The sequence below is a fragment of the Poromitra crassiceps genome (assembly GCF_964638095.1).
Source record: "Poromitra crassiceps genome assembly, chromosome: 19".
Classification (NCBI taxonomy): Eukaryota; Metazoa; Chordata; class Actinopteri; order Beryciformes; family Melamphaidae; genus Poromitra; species Poromitra crassiceps.
In genome coordinates this window covers 24,772,197-24,779,725 of record NC_139646.1, presented here as the reverse complement: position 1 = coordinate 24,779,725, position 7,529 = coordinate 24,772,197, and positions in this window count along the sequence as shown.

The window sequence follows — 7,529 nt, the reverse complement described above, 5'->3', positions numbered from 1 at the left end:
TACTCAGAAAATTAGATACTAATCATTAACTAATGACTACCTACTCATTAACTATGATTAACTAGTGATTGACTAATGCCAAATTTTTCATTAGCTACTCATTAACTGGCTATTAGTTAATGATTAGTTTACTAGTAACTACTATAGTATTTGTGTACGTTATTGCAAAGTGTTACCCCGCATGGTAACACAAGTGGTGAACAAAGACGAGGAGGGATGCTAAAGTGGATCAAAACGGGAGGGAATCGTAAAAGAGCTGTAGTAGAGGAGAGCAGCAACGATGAAGCACAAGGAGGTGAAGACAGCAGTCAACCCAGCACAAGTGCAGCTGCTGCAAGTTGCACATAGGCTGCAGGTTGGAATAAATTTGCCTCCTGCGTGAACTGTGCATAGCTGAATAGACTGTATTTTAACGTCGGTCATATGGTGGTACTTGGAGAGCCAACTACTTTCTCAGGTGGTACTTTGTGTAAAAAGGTTGGGAATCACTGCTCTAGATAACTCCCGAATTCCAAGGCATGTCTGAAAGCGGCTCAAGTGCCTAAACCAAGATATGCACCAGCGTCTAAAATGCTATTTACTTTAGGGGTGGTTAACTTCTTGTTTACAGCTACCACTCAGGAATGGCTATCATACCAAAATATCATCTACAGACATGTAGGCCTATCGCCAGCAGCTCGGCTGCTGTGTGGCCTCGCCTGCCCTATTGGCGCACGCAATGTCTCCCTCTCTCTCTCCCTCAGTCCCTCTCTCTCTCTCCCTGTCTCTCCCCCCTCTCTCTCTCCCTTATCCTCAGTCTCTCTCCCCTCCTCTCTCTCCCTCTCCCTCAGTGATGTCACAATGCCTATGCATGACATCAGTGATGACATCATCACCGATGACATCATTACTGAACTATATAGCCTCAGTCTTAGAGCAATAAGCCTTAGGGCAATTAATCTGCCCTAATTAAAAGAATCCGGTCACCCACACGGGTGCTCTTTACACTCCCGGAAAGTTTCCGCCCGATCGCACATAAAATGCCACAGCTGTGGCCGGACACAATTCTTGAAACAGATAGACAGAGTCCACATTGCCAATGGCCTCGCTCACAGAGTAGCCTCAGCCAGGAAGGATGACATCACTGATGACATCAATCAATCAATCAATCAATCAATCAACTTTTATTATAAGACACAAGGTCCATAGAAAAACCAGACATAACATTTAAAAGAACACACACAAAAACTCAGTATAACTATAAAAGGCACTTATACCAAAAATTCCACATCTGTGATTGGTATCTCACAGCAGTGATACCAGGATTGCTCAGCAGCATGACAATGGAGTTTCGAGAAACATTCAGACGACAAATACATTTATACATCACACACACACACACACACACACACAGACACACAGACACACAGACACACACACACACACACACACACACACACACACACACACACACACACACACACACACACACACAGCCACACACACACACAGACACACACAGACACGGACACTTCTCTTATTCACTTAGTTTTCTCAGAAGCCCTCCTCCCTGTCGCTTCTCAGAATCGAGCCTAGAGAGGCGCATGTTCACACCACAAACAACTGTTTGCTTCAAGAGGAAACCTGCCTATCTGCTGAGAAAAGGACATAAACACCTCCGCCCTTTTCACACCTAGAAGACTCCCACTTTGCACTCAACAAGAACAGCTCAGAAGTGAACTGAAAATGCATTCTGACATAAGCATGATCACATCATTCTTAATAATCTATTCATATCCTAATTAATATTAGGTCAATAATAGATTAGTGTAATTGTGTTAATATTCCCATGAAATACTTAAACCTATAGATTCAAATGTTATTTTCTAATGTTAGGGGGGTTCAGCCCCTAATCAGAATGTGACATGCATACAGTGCTTCACAAAAGTGGTTGGACAATTAGTAAACTAGAGTAATGTGTGAGCCTTCCGTTGTCATGGTTATTGAACTTGTGTGTTATTGTTGATTGTTCTATTTGGTTATATATGTGTTACCATATAACCTGTTTTTATAAGACCAGGGACCATGTTGGAAGTAAGTTTTCACACTTTTACATGTCTATCCCTTGGATTTTGTTATTCTATATCCATAAAATCAATCAATCAATCAATCAATCAATCAATCAATCAATCAATCAATCAATCAATCAATAAGATACTCTGGTACCATAGACCTATGAGCATCCTTAGGCTTGACCATGGTGTTTGTTATGGCCAATCAATGTCTAAAGAACAGAAGTCCAATAACAGAACACTCAGGTTCAGATCAGGGAAGCCGTCCCAATCATGCCCCTCCGAATGCTGTGAGCATTCCAGTTTTTGTGTTTCGTGTCTGTTCCTTGATGCCACAGGGCTAAAATAAATGATACAATTTAGGAATCTAGGAAAGTCTGAATGTATTGTTTTCGGTTCCAAGTTTAAACTAAGGAACAAACCCAGGCTCTCGGTAGAATGTAAGGGTGTCATCTTACAGGAGAAGGATTGTGTAACGTACCTAGGAAGCCAACTTGATCAGTGCATGAAGAGTGAAGCCATGGCCCTCTCCGTCACAGAGAGGGCCATTAAGTATACCAATACTTAATACCCTTGTGCAGTTTCAGATTGATTGGCCAACTCGCTGGGGAGATACATGTGACACATACAGACATAATTCCCTTCATTCTGTATAGTAGAATAGTATGATTGTTTTTCATATTTTCTTCTTCCAATAAAGACATAAGAAGTCACAACAGAAAACTAAAAGGGTAAGGAAAGGTGTCTTCCAGAGCCTCTGCCCCTTGGCAACCCATCATCAAATCCACAGGTCTGTTTGCGTCTCAGTCCTTTGGCCACAAAAGGTACTACAAGTCCATTCCAGTCCAGACCCTGTTCCTCTCCACTTAAACCACAGTCGCATCATATTAATTTGCAGCACATTACTTCAGAGAAATTACATATCGAGGCAGATTAATGAATGAATTTATTCAACAAATAAAAAAAATACAATACATCAACAGGCATACAGTATAAAATAACTGATCATGATAACACATTAAAGTCATTACACTTATTTCCATTGTGGTCCTTATGATGTCCTTATTCAAGACCTTTGTTCATCCTCCATTGCTTCCATTATATTTTCACATTTCATTCATACTTCACATCCTAGGCCTCAGAACAATTTTTTGACATGTGGCTGTATAGATGATACAGGATGTTTTTTTACGATGTTGTGTTGTATGTGATTATATCTTTTTATATTTGATATGCCGTGATGATCTTTTATCAAGTTTGTCCCTCAATTGTGAAGTTATGGCTCCACCTCGTGACCTTTTTTGTAATTACATTATTGATTAAGAATGCTTGGAAAACACAATAATCAGTCAACAACAGGTAGAGCCTGTCTGTGTGCTTTGCTTCACATACAATGATCAAAGCTCTCAGTCATAAGAATCAAAAGTTGAAAGTTGAAAACCACAATGATTAAATTAAAATTCAAACCATGACATTCAGATTCGACAATAGAAATTCAAATTCTCCAATCCAGTTTTAATCTTTGCATACCATGAAAAATATTCTTCAATTTCTGCTGGCACTACCTTCTGCCCCATAATACCTGATCTGTCCGAGTAGAAATGTAGGACTTTCTCCCTTAAACAGCAGAGGGCAGCATTTCACTAAACAAGAACTTCAGGAGCAGCCATCCTGGATTCACATGGGACGAGGAAGGGTTTCTAAAGTTTTAAGTCATAATTATACTGTATAAAATCTTAATATTACCCCTTTAAACCATTTAGGTTGGTCAGTCGGTCGGTCACCACCTTTTAGCGGGCACAGGTTTCCCTGGGAGGCTGAAATTTGGCATGGAGGTGTTCATATTCAGATTCAGATTCAGACAACTTTATTTATCCCAGAAGGGCAATTCAGTTTCACAGCCTACCCAACACCTTCAAAAGCTCACAGTGAGCTACAAACCTCAGACATGACAGGACGTAACGTAACAGCATGACATAACATAAACAAACAAATAATGTCAGAAATAACAGATCAGCCTCATATAAACATGAACAAGAAATAAAAAGTATACATATATATATATATATTATTTCTTATACATGTCTTTACATATAGAAATATATCTATATATGTATGAACAAGCCTAACCTGTTCGTCACAGACAGGATACGTACAGCCTGTTGTGCGCTCACACTGTATAAGTGAAGGCATTCATTTAAAATGACTATTGTCTGTGTTTAACAGCCTGACAGCTGAAGGGAAGAAAGACTTGGAGTACCGGTTAGTTCTAGCGCCGGCCTGAGGGCATCAGAGCAAATTCACTGGACAAAATGTGGCTAGATTGTCTGTGTGTGTGTGTGTGTGTGTGTGTGTGTGTGTGTGTGTGTGTGTGTGTGTGTGTGTGTGTGTGTGTGTGTGTGTGTGTGTGTGTGTGTGTGTGTGTGTGTGTGTGTGTGTGTTTCCATGCCAATTGGGGGGTGGCTTTCAAAATGCAGGTTACCAGGGGGGTGAAATTTGACATGGAGGTCAGGTGTGTGTGTGTGTGTGTGTGTGTGGAGAGGGGGGGGGGGGTAGAAAACTATCAAAGAAGACAAAAGATGTGTTGGTCGTGTTTCCACGTGTTATTCAAGTCCTCTGGGCCAAACATTGGGCGACTAGTATGTAGATTTAGCTCTGTCAACCTGCCACTCGTAAAGTGACCCCCCACCACCACCACCACCACCACACACGCACGCACGCACACACACACACACACACACACACACACACACACACACACACACACACACACACACACACACACACACACACACACACACACACACACACACACACACACACACACACACACACACACAGAGACCTCTTCAAAGTCCCTTACAAAATCCTAACCCTGCTTGAGCTGCTTAGACTCCAATTCATCTGGTGAAGATTCAGTAGGCATAAATGGTAAAAAGTTCATAAAGAATACAGCACATTAACCTGGCCAGTTTATTTTGTGGGTATATTTTGTGCACTTACGTATGTTTGAACCTCAGGTGGTAGATTGTGAGAGGGAAATCACTGGTGGCAGATCTGTCATGAACTCCACTTTGCCCATCTGCCATTAATTCCTTCAGCTTTCATGAAGACTGAAGGCATATGAGCCCAGTTAAACTGGTCCTGTATGTTTGCTCTCTAGTTTAACTAAACTGGTCCTGTATGTTTGCTCTCTAGCTTATCTAGCTGCCAATCTAAGGCTACAGGGGAAAGCATGGCAAAGTACACTGTAGCTGCAAGTGAGACCACAATGAAGGCCGAGTTCGAAGATGGGTGTGATCCGAGCAAGGGGGCCGGAAGGGATGACATCCGGCAAAGGTCCTCGGGTCGGATTCGAACCCATGTCGGCCGTGCGAAGGACCGAGCCTCCGTGGTACGCATTAGTTACAGCAGGTAATTTGCCATTAAATATGGAAAAATACTTTGGGACTCATGGCTTCAAAGGATAGAAACCTGAAATTGCATCTGATTAAATTATCACACTTTCCAGCGTGACTAAGGGTGACTTGCACATCTCATGTCAACCAGCACAGTTTGTTTGGCGTCATGAAATCCAAGCTGTGCTCACCTCATATAACCACTTTAGTGGTAGTTGCTGCTTAGATACATAGATAGTATTACCCAAGAACAAACATATGCTGACGTGTCAAGCTTCTAGACATTTAGAGTTGAGAGAGAGGTTGTGTGCGTTCCGTTTATGCATATGTGCATATTTGTTTTGTGTGTGTGTGTGTGTGTGTTGGTTAGACCTGCTATATTAACATAAAGAAAATTCACACGCTAAAATTCTCCTCTGCTGTGTTTAAGAGCTACACCAACCTGTTTAGGCGAATGCCTTCATCAGGGTATTAATTGTGCAACATGCAACACATGTTGCATGTTGCATGTTGCAACACTTGTTGCAACATGCAACACACATCTTGCCTGAATAGGGGTGTCGAAAAAATTGGCTTTTCACCACATTTAGGCAAGATGATACCTGTGAGAGGAGTCACGTTCATGTACTACAAAGGGAGTGATATATTAGCCTGGGTAAACCCATCCCCCACGTGACCTGCTCTCAGACCTGTTCTCAGACAGTCACTATATGTGACTGGGAACTGAGAGAGCAGGTCACGTGGGGGCTGGGTTTACCTAGGCTAGTGATATATCTGTTGGTTTGCTCCTGTGGAAAAGGTTATGTGGGCCAAACCAAACTTCAACTTAAACAAAGAATTGCAGAACATCACAGTGCCATTAGACTTAAAGAAGAAACCTCTCCTATTGCAGTCCACTTGATGGAAGCAAATCAGTCTATTTCATCACTTCGCTCTACAGGGAATGAAAAAGTCAGTCTTTCTAGGAGAGGAGATCTGGAACGCAGCCTGTTACAAAGAGAAGCGTAGTGGATGTATGAACTAAATACACTTTCCCCTAATGGTTTAAATATGGATTATGACCATAGGTCGTTCCTCTGCACAGCAGACACAACACAAACACAGAAGAGGAGAATTTGCGTGTGCGACTTTACTTTCTTTATCAAGTTCAAGTTCAGCTTTATTGTCATTAAAGCAATACACAAGGTACGGCAGAAACGAAATGACGATTGCATCTAGCCCACAAATAGTGCAATTTCAAGAGAAGTACTGACAAACCGACAATAAAGGTAGTAAATTAAAAATAAAGTGCTTTAGGGAAATTATTGCACATGCTAAGTGCTTTTTAAAAACAGCATAAGTAAATAAAAATAGCTTACTCTAATTTAAAAAAAACTAAAATTAAAAACAAACATTAAAAAGTACCAGCGATGGTAAAGAAGGTCATAATAAAGTCTCTGTTTACCAACTATGGTAGTGTGTGAGGGATCAAAGAGTCCAAGTCCGAGTGTGTGTGTGTGTGTGTTTGAGTGAAAGGGGGGGGGAGGGGTGTCACAGGGAGTTAAGGAGCCTGATGGCGTATGGGAAAAAGCTCTTGCAGAACCGGGCTGATCTGCTCCGGATGCTGCGGTATCTCTTGCCGGAGGGCAGGAGGGTGAACATACTGTTGAGGGGGTGAGTGGGGTCCTTGGTGATGCCCAGGGCCTTGGACATGCAGCGTTTGTGCGCTGTCTCTTGGATGGTTGGGAGAGAGGTCCCAATGATTCTCTCCGCTGATCTCACCACCCTCTGCAGAGATTTCAGGTCCATGGCATTGCTGTTTCCATACCAGAGGGAAACGCAGTTGGTTAGGATGCTCTCGATGGTCCCTCTGTAGAAGGCGGTGAGGAGGGGGGGGAGAAGTGGGCTCGCTTCATTCGACGCAGAAAGTGCAGGCGTTGGTTAGCACGCTTTGCCAGTGATGAGGAGTTGTGTGACCAGGACAGGTCCTCCGTGATGTGCACTCCCAGGAATTTAATGTTTTTGACTGTCTCTACTGTGGAGCCGTTGATGATGAGTGGAAGGTGGTTGAGCTGGTTTTTTCTGAAGTCGATGATGATCT